Below are 15,965 nucleotides of genomic sequence, written 5' to 3'. Positions count from 1 at the left end.
ATGATGGAAGTTTGTTTGTTTGTTTATTTTATTTAAAGGGTGGATACATAAGTCTTTAGATACTTTTAAAAAGTTGTCAGAGATGGGGAGGCTCTTATCTCAACAGGAGCACATTCCAGAGTCCTGGGGTGGCAACAGAGAAGACCCGTCCCTACGTGGCCACTGGACAAGACAGTGGCAACTGCAGATGGACCTCTCCAGATTATCTCAATGGGTGATGGGGCTCATTGTGAAGAAAACATTCTCTTAAATACCCAGTGCCTAAGATGTTTAGGGCTTTATAGTTTATAACCACCACCTTGGATTCTGCTTGGAAACTTATTGGTAGCCAGTGTAGTTCTTTTAGTATATGAGTCATATGGTATCTTTAAGAGGACCCAGATACCAACATGGCTGCCATATTCTGTACCATATGTAGCTTAAGGATTATGTACAAAGGCAGCCCCACATAGACCGTGTTGCTGTGGTCAAGTCTGGAAGTGACCAGCAGATGTACCTCTGTTCTGAGGTCATATATCTCAAGAAACAGACATAGCTGATGTATCAGTTGTAGAAAGCACCCCTGGCCACTGCCTCAACCTGGGACACTAGGGAGAAGTTTGGATCCAGAGCACCCCCAGCCTGCGTACCTGTTCCATCTGGGGAAGTGTGACCCCACCCAAAACCAGCAGATCACAACTGTCTTCCAAGTTCTGACCCTTCACAATAAGTACCCCTGTCTTTTTTGGATTCAGTATCAATTATCCCTCATCCATCCCCTCACTGCCTCCAGGCAGGCAATTAGGGAGATTATGCCTTCTCCTGATGATGTTGACATGGAGAAATAGATTTGGGTAATATCAGCATATTGATAACACCCTTCAGCAAATCTCTTAATAATCTATTCCAGCAGTTTCATATAGATGTTAAAGAGCATTGGTTTGACTGGTCATTGACTGTAATAAATTATTACTTACAAAGAGCATTGGAGACAATATGGAGCCCTGGAGGACACAATACACCATGAAGGAGGGAGTGTGATTCTGTTGGTCCTTTTGGATCTCTTGGTGGCTTTCAGTACCTTTGAGCATAGTATCTTTATGGAACATCTTTATGGTGCAGGTGGAAGGCACTGCTTTTTGGTGGTTCTGCTTCTCCTTCTCGGGAAGATTCCAGATGGTGTCCCTTGGAGACTGTTGCCCTTTAAAATCTGAAGAGCAACAGTCTCCAAGGGACACCATCTAGAATCTGCCCAAGAGGTAGGAGTGGAGCCACTTCGAAACAGTGCCTCCCACCCCCCAACCCCCTCAGATGCTCCAGAAGAATCCTATGGTCAATAGTATGGAAAGCCACTGAGAGATCCAAAAGGGCCAACAGAGTCACACTCCCTCTGTTAATTCCTAATTGGAGATCATTCATCAGGTTGACCAAGGCAGTCTCCACCCCATAGCCTACCCAGAGGTCAGTTTGAAATGGGTCTAGAAAATCAGTGTCCTCCAAGACTGCCTAGAGCTGGGAGGCTACCACCCTCTCTCAGTTTCCTTGCCCAGCCACGGAAGGTTGGAGGCAGGCCTATAGTTGCTTAATATTGAGGGATCCAATGTGGCTTGTTCAGAAGAGGTCTAATTATTGCCTTCTTAAGGCAAGGAAGCATGATCTTTCAGATAAGCATTTACAATATCTACCAAGCCTTCTACAACAACCCCCCTGCCTGCTAGTATAAGCCATGTCAGACAAGGGTCAACAGAACAGGTGGTAGGAGTTGCTGGACACCTCCTCATCAAACATGGCAATAATTGTGGGTTCTCAGTCTAAGTCGGCCCAAATATGAGATATTTTATCCACAAAGAATTCATTAAAAAGTTACAGTGAATAATTGATGGTTCCAGATTCTGATTCAAGGGAGATGGGGCATGTACTAGCCCTCTCACAACCCTGAACAATTATGCTGGATGTGAGCTTGTAGATGCAATATGGGCAGAAAAAGAACTGCCTCTTTGCTGCATGTATTGCCTGACTGTAGATTTTCAGATGTGCTCTATGTTGTAATCTACCAGATTCGAGTCGAGTCTTTCTCTACCTGCACTCCGGTCATCGCCACTTCAGCTCCCTTAGTTCCTCCATATACCACGGGGCCAATTTTGAAGCGGGTCAGAGAGGATGCTTAGGAGCGATCATGTCTACTGTCCTGGGAAGTTTGCTCTTCAAATTCTCCACCAGGGCATCAACAGGATCACCAGCAGAACCAACACTAAATCCTTCTAAGGCTTCTTGGAGTTCTGTTGAATCCAATAACCTTCTTGGGTGGACCATTCTAATAGGCCCCTCACTCATGCATAGGAGGGGCATGATTGCGAATCCAAACTTAACCAGATGGTGGTCCATCCATGACAATGGGCATATTGCAGGAGTCCCCACCCATGAAACACCACCCTGACCAGAGTGAAAGACCAGATCAAGCATGTGACCAGCAACATGTGTTGGTCCCAAAATCACTTAGGATAGGCTCATAGTTGTCATAGCCACTATGAACTTTGGAGTCGGCCTGGACAAATTAGTCCAGAAGTGAAGTCTCCCACCACCCCAAGCCTGGGAGACTCCAGTGCCAAGCCTGAGACCAAGTCTGTCAGCTCAGTTGGGCAGCGGGGTGATTGGTACACCAACAGAAGTCCAGTCTATCTCTGGTCCCCAAACTTAAGTACTCACATTCAATATGGTCTGACACTTCAACAGGGATCCTGGTAAGGGAGATGTCATTCTTGTAGACCATAGACGCTCAGCCTCCCTGCCCATGTCCTCTCATATTTGCAATGAAATATTATGCAGGTAGATGCCTGTATGTTCTGCTCTCCAGGACATATATCAGTGGGGGTGGGGGGAGTGGATTTCTATTGGAAATTCAGCCTTTTTCCTAATCTGAATCTGACCTCCCCACCTGCTGCAGCTGCTCTCAAATTTGAGAGAAAACACAGTAAACACAGTATTCATAGCACGGGTGACCTTAGTCTGGGCAAGCAAATGGATGGCAAAGAATATTATTAGAGTGGGGGGAGGATTTTTCTATGCATAACTTATAAAAGTGAGATAATTAGTGTTCTTGGTATATTTCCCTTAGTAATGAAGCTTGCTTGACATTGTTATACTTATTCAGAAAATGGGCCAGATTCTTCTTAGAAAATAATGAGGCTCTACATACTGGGGAGACCCCCAACACTAGGAGACTTGTTTTAGCATCCCGACGGCAGTCTCCTCACAAGTTGCCGTGGTGCTGAGCCACACTGTGGCAACTCATGATCAGGAAAACGGTGTTAGCGGAATGCTCGTTTAAGGGGAGGGCTTCTTTGGTGGGCTAGCTTGCCAAAGAACCACCAGGCTCACCCGCAAGCCCGGTGGTTCTCACGATGGGAGAAAACCGTGCTTTAGCCCAGTTTTCTCCCACCCTGAGAATCGCCTCAATGTATTTTTAGATTAGGCCAAGCCTTCCAATCTGTTTTCCAGGCTAGTTTTCTTTTCCTGTCCAAGACCATGAAGCAGGAAAGAATGAGGTGAGGAGAGAGGAGAGTACCAGGGGATTCTGCAGAGAAGAATACCCGGCACTCCCTGCAGACATAGTTTTATCTGGCCAACTTCCTGGCTAGGAAGGAAGCTAAGGGGTTGGCCCGGCTTCTGGGAGGCTAGAGGAATCTCCTATCTACCTAGCTGCATTGGCTTCTGCTGCTTGTTCAGGGGTGGAAGAGTGAGTGAATGAGGCTTCTTTAAACAATGGAGGCCTTTGAAATTAATTAATCCATGCTATAGGCCATAGAATCAACTGCGGTGGCACAGTGGGGAAGCAGTTTGCCTAGAATGGAAGAAGCTGTTAGTTCAAATCCCCGCCGGTGTGCTTCCCAGACTGTGCCTAGTAAAAATATCTGTCATCACCTATATCGGGTTGCAGCGATATAGGAAGGTGCTGAAGGCATCATCTCATACTGCACGGGAGGAAGTACTGATAAACCACTCCTGTATTCTACCAAGAAAAGCACATGGAATGTGATCGCTAGGAGTCAACACCAACTTGATGGCACCATAGACCATAGAGCAAAAGGGGAATATCATGGGGGAGTGCCCACTACCCTTTGCTATTTACTTACTTACTTATTTTTTTTTAACCACCTGATATGTAAATCTCTAGGCTACCCCTTGGAGTCACCCCTGATTCATAGATCTTCGGGATCACATTGTGTTTGGCCCCAAGTAAGCTGTGTTGTAATATATGTTGCAGAAGACACCAGTTGTTTGTATCTGTGGTGGCAAGATACACCCAACATAAACAGAGGATGAAAACAGATCCAGAGGCTGTTTTTCACCTGTCTGAAACAGATCTCATCCTTGTGCAGACTTTCCACATAAATGGCACACCAATTTTAAAAAGATCAGATACCAAATTGGAAAGCTTTCTGCACCATATAATTAGAACCATCCCACCTTCCCACTCTTCTTTATATTCTTAAAAAAAAAAAAAAATCATTCCAGACAAGGCTAGTTCTGCCAGTGGTGAATAACATCTTGTTTTGCTCGTTGCATTTTAAGCTCCTGTTTACGTTTTTCAAGCCTATGGATACAAAGACTACTTTCACAAGAGATTTTGAATGTTTAAAAAAAATAAAATTCCCAGAGTGGCATGATGATGTCACACCGAGCCACATAATGTGTCTTCAGAGTTAATCTCCTGTGCTTTGAAAAATGCCAAGCTTACAATTTTCAAATGCAAATGTTGCCGTGCTATGAGAGGAAGACTCAAGGGCTCCAAACCAGATCAAGTCAGTCATGCATATTGAAATCAGTGTGGGACAACTTAACCGTGGCTGTCTTAAGCAGCATCGATTTCAACAGGACTTGAGCATGACTTTCTCTGGATCCATGCTAGGATACTGGGTTTCTCTTTCACAGCAATGGAAATTGGTAACCAGTAGGGCTGTGCAGTCGTGTTGAGCTGACAGCTACATTGGACCTGATATGCCTTCTGTTGGGCATTATCACAAAGAGTTCCATCACAATAGGAGGGACCCCTGACACCCAGTGCTCTAATTCAATTCTCTCCTGTCCTGGCAGAACTCTATTGGAGTCCTAGCATGCCTGTCAGGTAAAGGTAAAGTGTGCCGTCAAGTCAATTTCGACTCCTGGCGCCCACAGAGCCCTTTGGTAGAATACAGGAGGGGGTTACCATTGCCTCCTCCCGCACAGTGTGAGATGATGCCTGTCAGACCCAAGTTAAATGGTCAGGAAGCTGCCTCGCAGATGACTCTTGCAGGCTCTTAATATGCCATAATAAGAAATGCATGCATTTGGATTTGAACTAGAAATTTCCAAGCACCCATCTTATGCCACATCAGGTATTCTTTCCATGGTTTGAAGAAACAGTCAAAAGCTTAGACCTAAGCATACTCTCAGGAAAGCACGGCCATTAAAAACAAAGGGACTTGTTTTCCGTCCAGAGGGTGGCATCCAGACCTTTGGTGGAGCAGAAGACCATTGGTACACCATCAATGTCAGAGCTGAGCTCATGAAAGACCCCCATCTATTTGCAGAAGGAGCCTTTGCATGAGAGCAATCCTTCCACTTGCATAAGGAGCATCCATTGATGTTGCACTACCACTGAAGAAGCATATGTAGCACTGAGCAAAAAGGGATTGAATCTGGGATCTTGGGCATGCAAAGCAGATTCTCTGCCATGGAGGCAGGGCCCTTCCCCAAGAGAGTAACTTTGAGAGGGACATATATCAAGAGCTTTCCAACTTGTCCAGACTTCTTATCTCAGTTATTTGGATGTCCTGCACATCATCTGAATATATGAGACTATGTTAGGTCTCCTTCCACATCGTGTTGCTTTGCATAACTTTGTGTGACCTGCACTGCTAATAATCCATCATAGTAAATTATGCTCATCTGTCTTTGGGCCAATCCAAGTCTTGAATGGCAGGTGTTGTAATTCACTTTGCTAGCACGATATTTTTGTGCTAATCATCATGAGTGAACTCTTCCAGCTTGCTCAATTGTAATGGCAATGTTTATATAGGCCCAACCACAAATTAAACACTTGGATAACAGTAAAGATTACCACACCTTCCACTCAGGATGCAAATGAACTCAGGGCAAGTTAAGATATGACTAAATAAGAAATTGATGTAGATTTCATATTGGCAATTAGCTTTCTGCCTTTAACAGCTACATGGAAGGCAGGAATCTATACATGAAACTCCACCCCCTCCCTAGAATGGAGATGCAGAGATTGGAAAAGCTGCCCCTCTTGTATTCAGCTGCTATGAAGCTATTAAAGCATGGAGCTTCCATAAAACAAAGGCAGTAACCCTACCACATGCATCCCAGTAGTCTCCTTTGTGGCAGATGCTTTGAAATGTCTTCCTTATGTCCAGGATAGGAAATTGATTCAGGGTAAAATACTAATGAACACAGGTGGAGTTTGATTAACTCTGAGCATCCAAGCTGTCTTCGACTGAGCCAGGTTCAGCTCTAGCACACAGTGCTCTCTGAGTCTGGGACTCCATCAGAGGTTTTTCCTATCACCTCACACCTGAGCTGGAGATGCTAGGGATTGAACCTGGGACCTTCTGCATGCAAGGTATGAGTTCTACCACTGAGCTATGGCCTCTCTCCACACACTTGCTCTCTGTGGTCAATAGCTTCAGTAGGGTTGTTCACGGGAGGGCGGTGTGGGAAGGCAGGATCATTCCTACCCCCCCCCCCATACAACAACTGGTACTGGCCAGCCACATCGCTTGCTTGCCCACACGATCCGCGCAGTGAGTGATACAGCACTCCAGAAGATGCCCGCGCTCCCGAGCAGAATGGTGCATTATGGAAATTCCTGAGGACAGGTCACACCTTCCCACAGCCTCTATGGATGCAATGACTGCTGACAGCCTGAATAGAGTTGCTGGAAGCTCATGCACCCGTATGACCAGGTGGTGGGTCAGGACAGCATGCACATGCATCCTCCTACCTCACTTTTAGACTGGGTACAAAACCTGGGCAACCCAGTCGAGGAACACCAGAATCTGGACCGATCCCGATTCTCATGACCATTCCTACCCAGGCTAGGGCTGCCCTCCCTGGGTAGGGTTGGTTGTGAGAATGGCCTCAGTGTGTAATGGAGGCAATAATGATTGGGACAGGTGGTGTGTAAAGCAGGCAAGTCTCTAGCAAAGCCCCCGTCACCTTGCTCTTGCTTCCCTCATTCTCATTGTGCCTTCTCTACAACACGTTATCTCCCACCCTTGTCACTTCCAGACACACTTTGGCATTTGGAGGTCATTAGCGATCTGGGGAGGGGGACAGGGAGAATTTCTGCCAGTCTAACTTTCAGGGTGATTTTAAGTGTGTTAATGCAAAGCTGGTCCTTAATCTTTCCCTCCACCAGCCTTTGGCCATTGTGACTGGGAATGATGGGAGATGTACTCCATCAACATCTGCACACCTAAAATTGGGAACCCCTGCTGTAAGCAACACTTGAGTGAGAGTTGTGGGGAATTATTACTAATTACTAATTATTATTTTATGATTGTTATTATTGTTGTTGTTGTTAATTGACATGCTTACTCTGTCTTTTCATGGCAAAGTGGGGATTTGAACTCAGCTTTTCCCTGCTCTTGGCTGCTCTAACCCAGAGATCCAGTTCTCTTTCTTTCCTTAGACCAAGTCAGACCATCAAGCTCAGTGTTGTCACTCTACACCAGGGCTGCTCAACTTCGGCCCTCCTGCAGATGTTGGCCTACAATTCCCATAACCCCTGGCTATTGGCCACTGTGCTGGGGATCATGGGAGTTGTAGTGCAAAAACAGCTGGAGGGCCTAAGTTGAGCAGGCCTGCCCTACACTGACTGGCGGCAGCTCTCCAAGGTTCCAGGCTGGTCTTTCCAAGCTCGACCTGGAGACACCAGGTCTTGAACCTGGGATCTTCTGCATGGAAAGCAGATGCTTTACCCCTGAGCTATGGCCCCTTCCTCATCCAACTGTTTACAGGCTCTTGCAGGCCTTCAGCCGTCTTACAGGCTCATTATTTCACCGTGAAGCTCTTCTCACAATCCATGAGAAGAGCTTCAGTCAGGCTAGCGGGGCTCAGCCCGCTCTCCCCACAAATGAGCGGCCGCTCAGAGCTGGGTGGCTGGCTCGGCCACCCACACAGCTGCCGGCTCTGTGACAAAGCTGGTGGCGGCTGCGGAGCCCACAGGAGTCCCAGGATTCCCCGCGCGAGTGCACAGGGCATCCTGGAGAGACCTCTGAGCCCGGGAGGCTGTTTGCAGCCTCCTGTGAGAGTCTCCTCATGTGTTGCCGTGGCATGGAGCTGCGCCATGGCAGCACATGAGCAAGCAAACAGGGTTAGCAGAGCGCTAGCTCCGCTAACCTCATATAAGGGGAGGGTATTTTAGGTGGTTTGCTGCTGGGAGCTGTGTGTCTCCTGTGGCAGCAGACGACCAGGAGAAATTGGGCTAGGCTCTCTTAGCCCGATTTCCCCTGGGCGTGTGAATAGCTTCAGTGCATTCTGCAAGGTCTCCTTTATACCTGGTCTCCCCTCTGCTCACTTCCTTGATTCTGTGGCAGGGGCAGAAAAAGTACTATCAGGAAGCTGAGATGGAAGGGAAGGGCATTTACTGTAGGAACATAGGAAACTGCCATATACTGAGTCAGACTATTGGTCTATCGAGCTCAGTATTGTCTTCACAGACTGGCAGTGGCTTCTCCAAGGTTGCAGGCAAGAGTCTCTCTCAGCCCTATCTTGGAGATGCCCCGGAGGGAACTTGAAACCTTCTGCTCTTCCCAGAGCGGCTCCATCCCCTGAGGGGAAGATCTTGCAGTGCTCACACATCAAGTCTCCCATTCAGATGCAACCAGGGCAGGCCCTGCTTGGCTATGGGGACAAGTCATGCTTGCTACCACAAGACCAGCTCTCCTCTCCTAGTGTGTTTGAGGAACCTGGTACCTTTTATCTGAGAGAGCGCCTCTCTGATGCACTCTTTATTAGCACATCAGTAGAGGCTCTCTCAAGGCATACTTAAGGGCCATTGTGACATCAGCAGCCAGTAGACCAATCATCTCCTTGTGTCCTCTCCCTTATTTGAATTCTTGAAAATTCCAAACCCAAAATGGCAAGCAAAGCTTTGATACAGATTTCAAAAACATTACATCTTTCAACCCTATTCATATTTCCATATATACCTGGGTACAAACTCTGACCTGGGTATGCATGTTTGTGAGAATGGGCATGTGTATACACACATGCCCATTCGCACATCCATGAATACTCAGGTCAGAGTCTGTACCCGGGTATACTGTATATAGTTCTGTGAATGGGGTGTTTGGTTGACATCTCACTAATAACAATAATGATAGATTCATAAAAGAATTAAATTAATCAAATAATGCGAATATCCTGGTCTTTACTCCTTTTGTTTTTTTCTTCTAGAGTGCAAAAAACCAATTTATAGCTTGCTGGAGGCTTCATTAGAATGTGGAAGATACATAAGAGAAAGAAGTTCACCAGGGAAGCATTGTATTTTACTGGCGATCTGTGAATGCTGTTGAGAAATGACCTTTTGCTATCAAAATATTAATGTCTTCATCTCAAGACAGCATCTCAAATCTAAACCAGGGAAGAAAATTGGATGCCATTTTTCTTTGCACTCTGAGGTTCTGGATGAATGTTTCTTAATGGCTGCATAATTCTGGGTTTTACATGCACCTGGTGCCATATTACATCAATTTACATGTTATCTACAGTTCTTATATTTCGGAAGGCATTTTAGCATTTCCTGCCATGTGCTATGGGAATGTCACATGTCTGAAGAAAGTGTGTAAGTTTCCACTGATTTCTTTGAGAGTTAAATATATGGTTTGGGGAAAAGAACTGTTTTGGATGACTCTGTTTTCAGTCCTGACATTATTTTCTGACTTATAGCCTGTTAGGCAACAATCTTCACTCTTTTTCAAGTGGAGGCCCCATTGTAAAAAACAACAACCTTCTATGTGCAAGCCGTTTCCCACTGTGGTGGCCTCCGTCTGTACAGTACAGCATTTTTCTCAGCTCAGGGAGGTCCCTCTAAGAGAGAAGGAGCCCTCTCAAGAGCCCTGTGGGGAAAGTCCAGGGCTGCACAGCCCCTGCCCCCCCCCCAAATCCTCTTTAGTCTGTCCCGGATGGTGTGGTCACCCAGCCAAGCACAAAGATGCTTAATTTGTAGGGGAGGGGGGTGGCCTCCAAAGGCCTTTAGGTACAGGCTCCAAAATTACCTAGGTACACCTCTGAGGGAAAGCACTGAGAAAGGTTACACTTCCTATCACTCCATGCTTGCCTTCAAAGATGGTGGATAGGCTCAAGAGGGCTCTGTTTACCTTAAAGAAGCCCCACTGACACTAGGGTTGCCAATTCAGGTTGTTTATAGAGTACCTGCAACTATTTGGGGGACCAAACAACGTTTATGTGGGTGGTTTTGGGGGGTGGTTTTTTGTTGTTGTTGTTTTTTGTCATATGTTGTGGTTTCTGAAGTTTTGAGGAGCAGCTGGAACTTATGAGAACCTTATGATAGTTGGAGCACTTTCCTGGTGAGGCAAGGCTATAGCATCTTGGGCTCTTTAGTTCAGAAAAGAAAAGACTACGGGGAGGCATGTATAAAATTATGCATGGCATAGAAAGAGTGACAGAGATACATTTTTCTCCCCGCCTTTCACAGCACTAGAACCAGGAGCCATCCCATGAAACTGACAGTCAGGAAATTTAAGACTGACAAAAGGAAGTACTTGTTCACACAGTGCATAGTTAATCTATGAAATTCTCTGCCACAAGATGTGGTGACAGACAGCAGCCTGGATGGCTGGAAAAGGGGCTTAGACAAATTCATGGAGGACAGGTCCATCAACGGCTACTAGTCTGGTGGCTATAGGCCACCTCCAGCCTCAGAGGCACGATGCCTCTCAATACCAGCTGCAGGGGAGCAACAGCAAGAGAGAAGGCATGCCTTCGCCTCTTGCTTCTGGGTTCCCCAGAAGCATCTGGTGGGCCACTGTGGGAAACAGGATGCTGGACTAGATAGGCCTTGGGCTTGATCCAGCTGGGCTGTTCTTATATTCTTATGATGTTTTGTTCACGCAGAACACTTTGCTCTCATGAACAGCTTTCCTTCCTCTGCACCCCCCCCCCTTCCTATTGACCATCCATCCAATGGAGAAGCCAGAGGGGAGGTTCTGCTTTAGTGGCAGGTTTCTGAACCCACGTGATGCAGGAGAACGGATAGGTGGGCCTGGCAGGTGCAGCTTGCTTGCTTCATGTGGCAGCTGTGATCGTGTGGGAAGTTAGCAGTTAGCGAACTAACTCTACTCAATTAGCAGTCACCCCTGCTAACTAAGAAGGCACCTTTTAAGGTGTTGAATAGCTTCTGTTTTTAATGGGGAAAGCAGTTGGCCCTATCCAACCCCAGCACAGCATTCCTTCAATGGCTGATGCTGGTGCTACCTTGCGTAGTCTGCCGCACCCAGGCAGCAGACTACGCAGACATACAGTTCACCTGATCATCAGCTTCACAGTGGTGAACAGTATTTAATCTCAAATTGTCCAGTTTTTTAATCAATCTATGCATAGATAATGCCAATAAACATATGCAAACTTTATGCAAAGTGAAGACTTTTCAAATACTTTTGGGTGTGTGTGTGAAAAATGTCCACTATTTCCATTTTTTTTCATGATGGATACTGCCTTTTTTCACCACCTGGACTAGGCAACCCTCACTACTACTACTACTACTACTACTACTACTACTACTACTATTTATCTACTGCTTTTCAACAAAGGTTTGCAAAGCAGTTTACATAGAAGAATAAATAAATAATAAATAAGATGGCTCCCTGTCCCAAAAGGCTCACAGTCTAAAAAGAAATATAAGATAGACACCAACAACAGCCACTGGAGAGATGTTGTTCTGGGGCTGGATAGGGCCAGTTGCTCTCCCCCTGCTAAATATAACAACAACAATAACAACAACAAATATTTATATACTGCTTTTCAACAAAAGTTTCCAAAGTGGTTTACATAGAGAAATGATAGAGAGAGAGAGAGAGAGAGAGAGAGAGAGAGAGAGAGAGAGAGAGAGAGAGAGAGAGAGAGAGAGAGATAGCACAGTACTTCCAGTGACTGTTACTGGTGTCTATCTTATGTTTCTTTTTAGATTGTGAGCCCTTCGGGGACAGGGGTCCATCTTATTTGTTTGTTATTTCTCTGTGTAAACGACCCTGAGCCATTTTTGGAAGGGCGGTATAGAAATAGAATGAATGAATGAATGAATGAATGAATGAATGAAAGAGAAGATGGATCCCTATCGCCAAAGGGCTCACAATCTAAAAAGAATCTTAAGATAGATGACACCAGCAGCACTGTGCTGGAGTTGGATAGGGCAAGTTGCTCTCCCCCTGCTAAATGAAGAGAATCACCACATTATGAAGGTGCCTCTTTGCCCAGTTAGCAGGTTTAGCCCAGTTTGCAGGTAAGGAAGCAACATTATCCTTTTACTGGTGCATTACTGGGGGACGAATGGCTGCTCATCATAACTCATCCCATGGAGAAGATGCTAGGGAGCCCACTTTTTGGTTTCTCATGACCCTCCTGCACTGATATAGTTTTATACGACACAATACAATATTGTATAGAATAGTATCTTTTTATCAAAGACATTTTTCATTGGATTGTATCTGGCAAAAAAGTCATCCAATAAGGCTTGCATTGCATCAGTTTGAGTTATCAGCTCAATGCAGTGCACAGACCTATCATATAGCCACAGGAAGCAGAAGCAGGGATCCACTGCATACTGGAAACTGTTCATATCAGAAAGTACGAGTTTGCTGCCATGTAATCTGTGGAAGGGCCTGAGCACTGGTGTGTGTGTGTGTGTGTGTGTGTGTGTGTGTGTGTGTGTGTGTGTAGTGAAGAGAGAAGCCCAGGTCATCTGACCAAACACTAGCAGGTTTCCTTATCATCTCAGTAAAGATATCACCTACTCATGTTCATGGCCCATTAGGTGTGGTGTGAGGAAGAAATTGCGATGGGCAGTATTCGCAGTTGGTAGGGTTGCTGCGCATCAGTTGCCCAGGGATGGCTCCCCCATGATGAAAACTGAGGCAATTGCCTCAGGTGCACCTTTGGGGAGCCTTTTCTGGGGTGGCAAAATGCACTCCTGCCTCTCCTCCCAGCCTGGTTGGCCTCTACAACCCCTGCCTCCCAATCCCAGCAGCAGTAGGAGGCCAACATAACCACACCTCCTCACTAGCCCCACCCACACCCCAAGCCCAGGTGATGCTTTCGGCTTATTAGGGACATAGGAAGCTGCCTTATATCGAGTCAGACCACTTGTCCACATAGCTCAATACCGTCTACACTGATCGGCAATGGCTTCTCCATGGTTTCAAGCAGGGGTATTTCCCAGCTCTACCTGGGACTGCCAGAGATTGAACCTGGGACCTTCTGCTTGCAAAGCAAATGCTCTACCACTGAGCTATGGCTTTCCAGTCTTCCCTTTGCTGCCTTAATAGTAAGCCAGTGTCAGTGTTAGTAGCATTCTCCAGCCACTGGGTCTGCTTTCCTCCAAGAATAGGAAGGGGAGCCAATGGAAGTGAGGGAGGAGATCCCTGCTGCTGCTGCTGACTTAATCACAAGAGTCCACCAAGCCACTCCAGGGTTCCTCCACACTGGGCACATCTTCCTATGTGCTTAACATGCAGATAGCATGAGTGGTGTGTAAGTTTCCCATGCTATTACGGCGACATTTGACCACAGTATTTGTTTTTAAATAGTTTGGATTTGGAGTCAGGGACAATGTGAAGTGATGAGAGATGCTAATAATCCTTGAAATCCCAGCTTGCACATTCCTGTGATTCGTTATTTCAAATAGTTATGCATTTTAAATTTACGGCAGGGATTCAAAGATTTGCGAGTTAAAAGGAAGGCTAATTAGTTTCAAATCTTGCAATTAGCACCATCGTGGAAGCTCATCCATGTGGGAGTTGAGCAAACAAAATTAATATTAACACTACAACAAAAGTAACATTCCACAGCACTCAGATTTTAGGTCAATGCCACTTTGAACAGATTACAAAAAATGAATTGCACGGCAGACGGTTGTGGGAAATGTATCAGTTCAGAAAGGATATAGAAATATGTGTACATGACAAAACAGAAATCACTTTTTAGAATTTCAGGCATGTTGTCTCCTTAATCAGTAACAACAGTTGTGGTTTAGATGAACACTGCAAATCATAGGTGTAATTGCATGGAGGGGGATGTTGCTGGCCCCCTAAGGGAGAGCAGGCTTGGCAGCTGAGTGACAGCTTGCTCTTCACTCTTTCCCTCCCAGAAGAAATTAGGGAGTTGGAGTGGCAGGGACCCATTCCAACCTTGCTGCTGCCCTGGTGACAATTTAAAGGCTGCTAAGTGTGGTGGAGTTCTCAGCAGAACGGCACATGCCCAAGAATTCCACATGCACCCTGCTATTTTTTTTAGAACTGTAGTAGAGGATGTTAGTGTCCAGAAATTGTCTTTTTCTTCTAACCTCCTTGGACTAGATGGTTTCTCTATAGGAAATCTTTCCAAATTAGAATGGTTGTAGCCATCAGAATACTCTGCAATAGGAGCTATGATTGCTGACTTGTGGTTTCTAAATTGTAGATCCCCCCCCCATTCTGAATGTTGCATTCTCTAACATACAGGTGCACCAGTTATTCTGCTTTTGAAGGTGAATTTACTTCCCTAAAGTAAATTTAGGGTGAATTTAATTCCCTAAAGTAAATATGGTAAAATAAGAAAAGTCTGATTTCTCCACACACACAGACATTTTAAAATTAAGTTCTTACATACAAAGGACCAAACAAGGCCTCTTTGATACTTAAGTTATGTTGGGATTTCCCCCACCCAGTTCTGATTCATGGTGTAATAATTCTATCTGGCTGCCCCTCAAGACACCCTTTTTATTTTGCTCAGTTTGAACTATTGCCTTTATAATGCAGGCTTGTTAAATGAGGCCACATGGTAGTGTTGGCAATCAGCTGAGTGGAAGTCATATGCCATCAAACAGATGGAGGAACATTCTGGTTTTTATTGATGGCATACATGGCTTAGAAGCATCCCAAATATTCAGAAAGTCTGATGTTTAGATAAACAAGAGGGCTGTGTGTTGTGCTGTGTATGTGCTGACAGGAAGCTATACAGGAGGGGTATGGCCCTCAGCTCATCACTCTGGACCACTGCATCTCCCAAGTTCCAGCCATTTTTTCCTTGGGCCTATAACCTTTTCAACACCCTAGTTCTTGCTTTCCTGGGCCTAGGTCTCTTCTATCAATCCTTTCGCAGGCCTTTCTCTGAATGCTGCCTCTCTTTAATGACAGACATCCCATCTAAATTAACTCAAGGAAGTTCCATTGAAATTAAGAGGACAAGTTGGGCATGTCTTACTTCTTTTAATTTCAACAAGACTTCCTCAAGTGAATTTAGTCAGATGTCAGCCAATATCACCTAGCTTGATGTACTGGGAGTTTGGTGAATTGTGTTTCACAAAATGGTGGCCGCTCCTTGACTATGAAGCTGTCAAATTGTATTTGAATTTTGCCAGCAGAATATAGTATTGTTTAATTGTTCCTATTTTGGCTAAAGAGTGTTAGGGTTTGAGTTAGCTGGTGGTAATCACCCCTATGGCCAGTCTAGGTTTTACATATTCAAAGGGCACAAATGAGAAGCTGAAACGAAAAAGGAGTGAAAATAACCTGGGCAAATATGAGCCATAGCTCAAGGGTACAGTACATACTTTGCATAGAAAAGGTCCCAGGTTCAGTCCCCTGAAAGGCCCCAGCCTGAGATCCTGGAGAATCTGGAGAGATTCTGGAGAGCCACTGCCAATCAGAGTGGACAATACTGAGTTATATGGACCAATGGTATGACTCAGCAGAAAACAGCTTTAT

The 15,965-nt window shown here is 45.5% G+C and overlaps 1 long non-coding RNA gene and 1 other non-coding gene across 2 annotated transcripts in view; both read right to left on the bottom strand.

Moving 5' to 3' along the window:
* The window catches only part of LOC128332082 (uncharacterized), a 98,984-nt gene that overhangs the window by 28,195 nt on the left and 54,824 nt on the right, over positions 1-15,965 (bottom strand). The window lies entirely within an intron of this gene.
* TRNAG-UCC (transfer RNA glycine (anticodon UCC)) lies at positions 7,907-7,978 on the bottom strand. The gene has a single exon. It is a non-coding gene; the product is annotated as a tRNA-Gly (tRNA).

This window comes from Hemicordylus capensis, chromosome 6 (assembly GCF_027244095.1).
Source record: "Hemicordylus capensis ecotype Gifberg chromosome 6, rHemCap1.1.pri, whole genome shotgun sequence".
NCBI lineage: Eukaryota > Metazoa > Chordata > Lepidosauria > Squamata > Cordylidae > Hemicordylus > Hemicordylus capensis.
The sequence above is the reverse complement of the archived record's forward strand: the minus strand, read 5'-3'. Positions and strand labels throughout refer to the sequence as shown.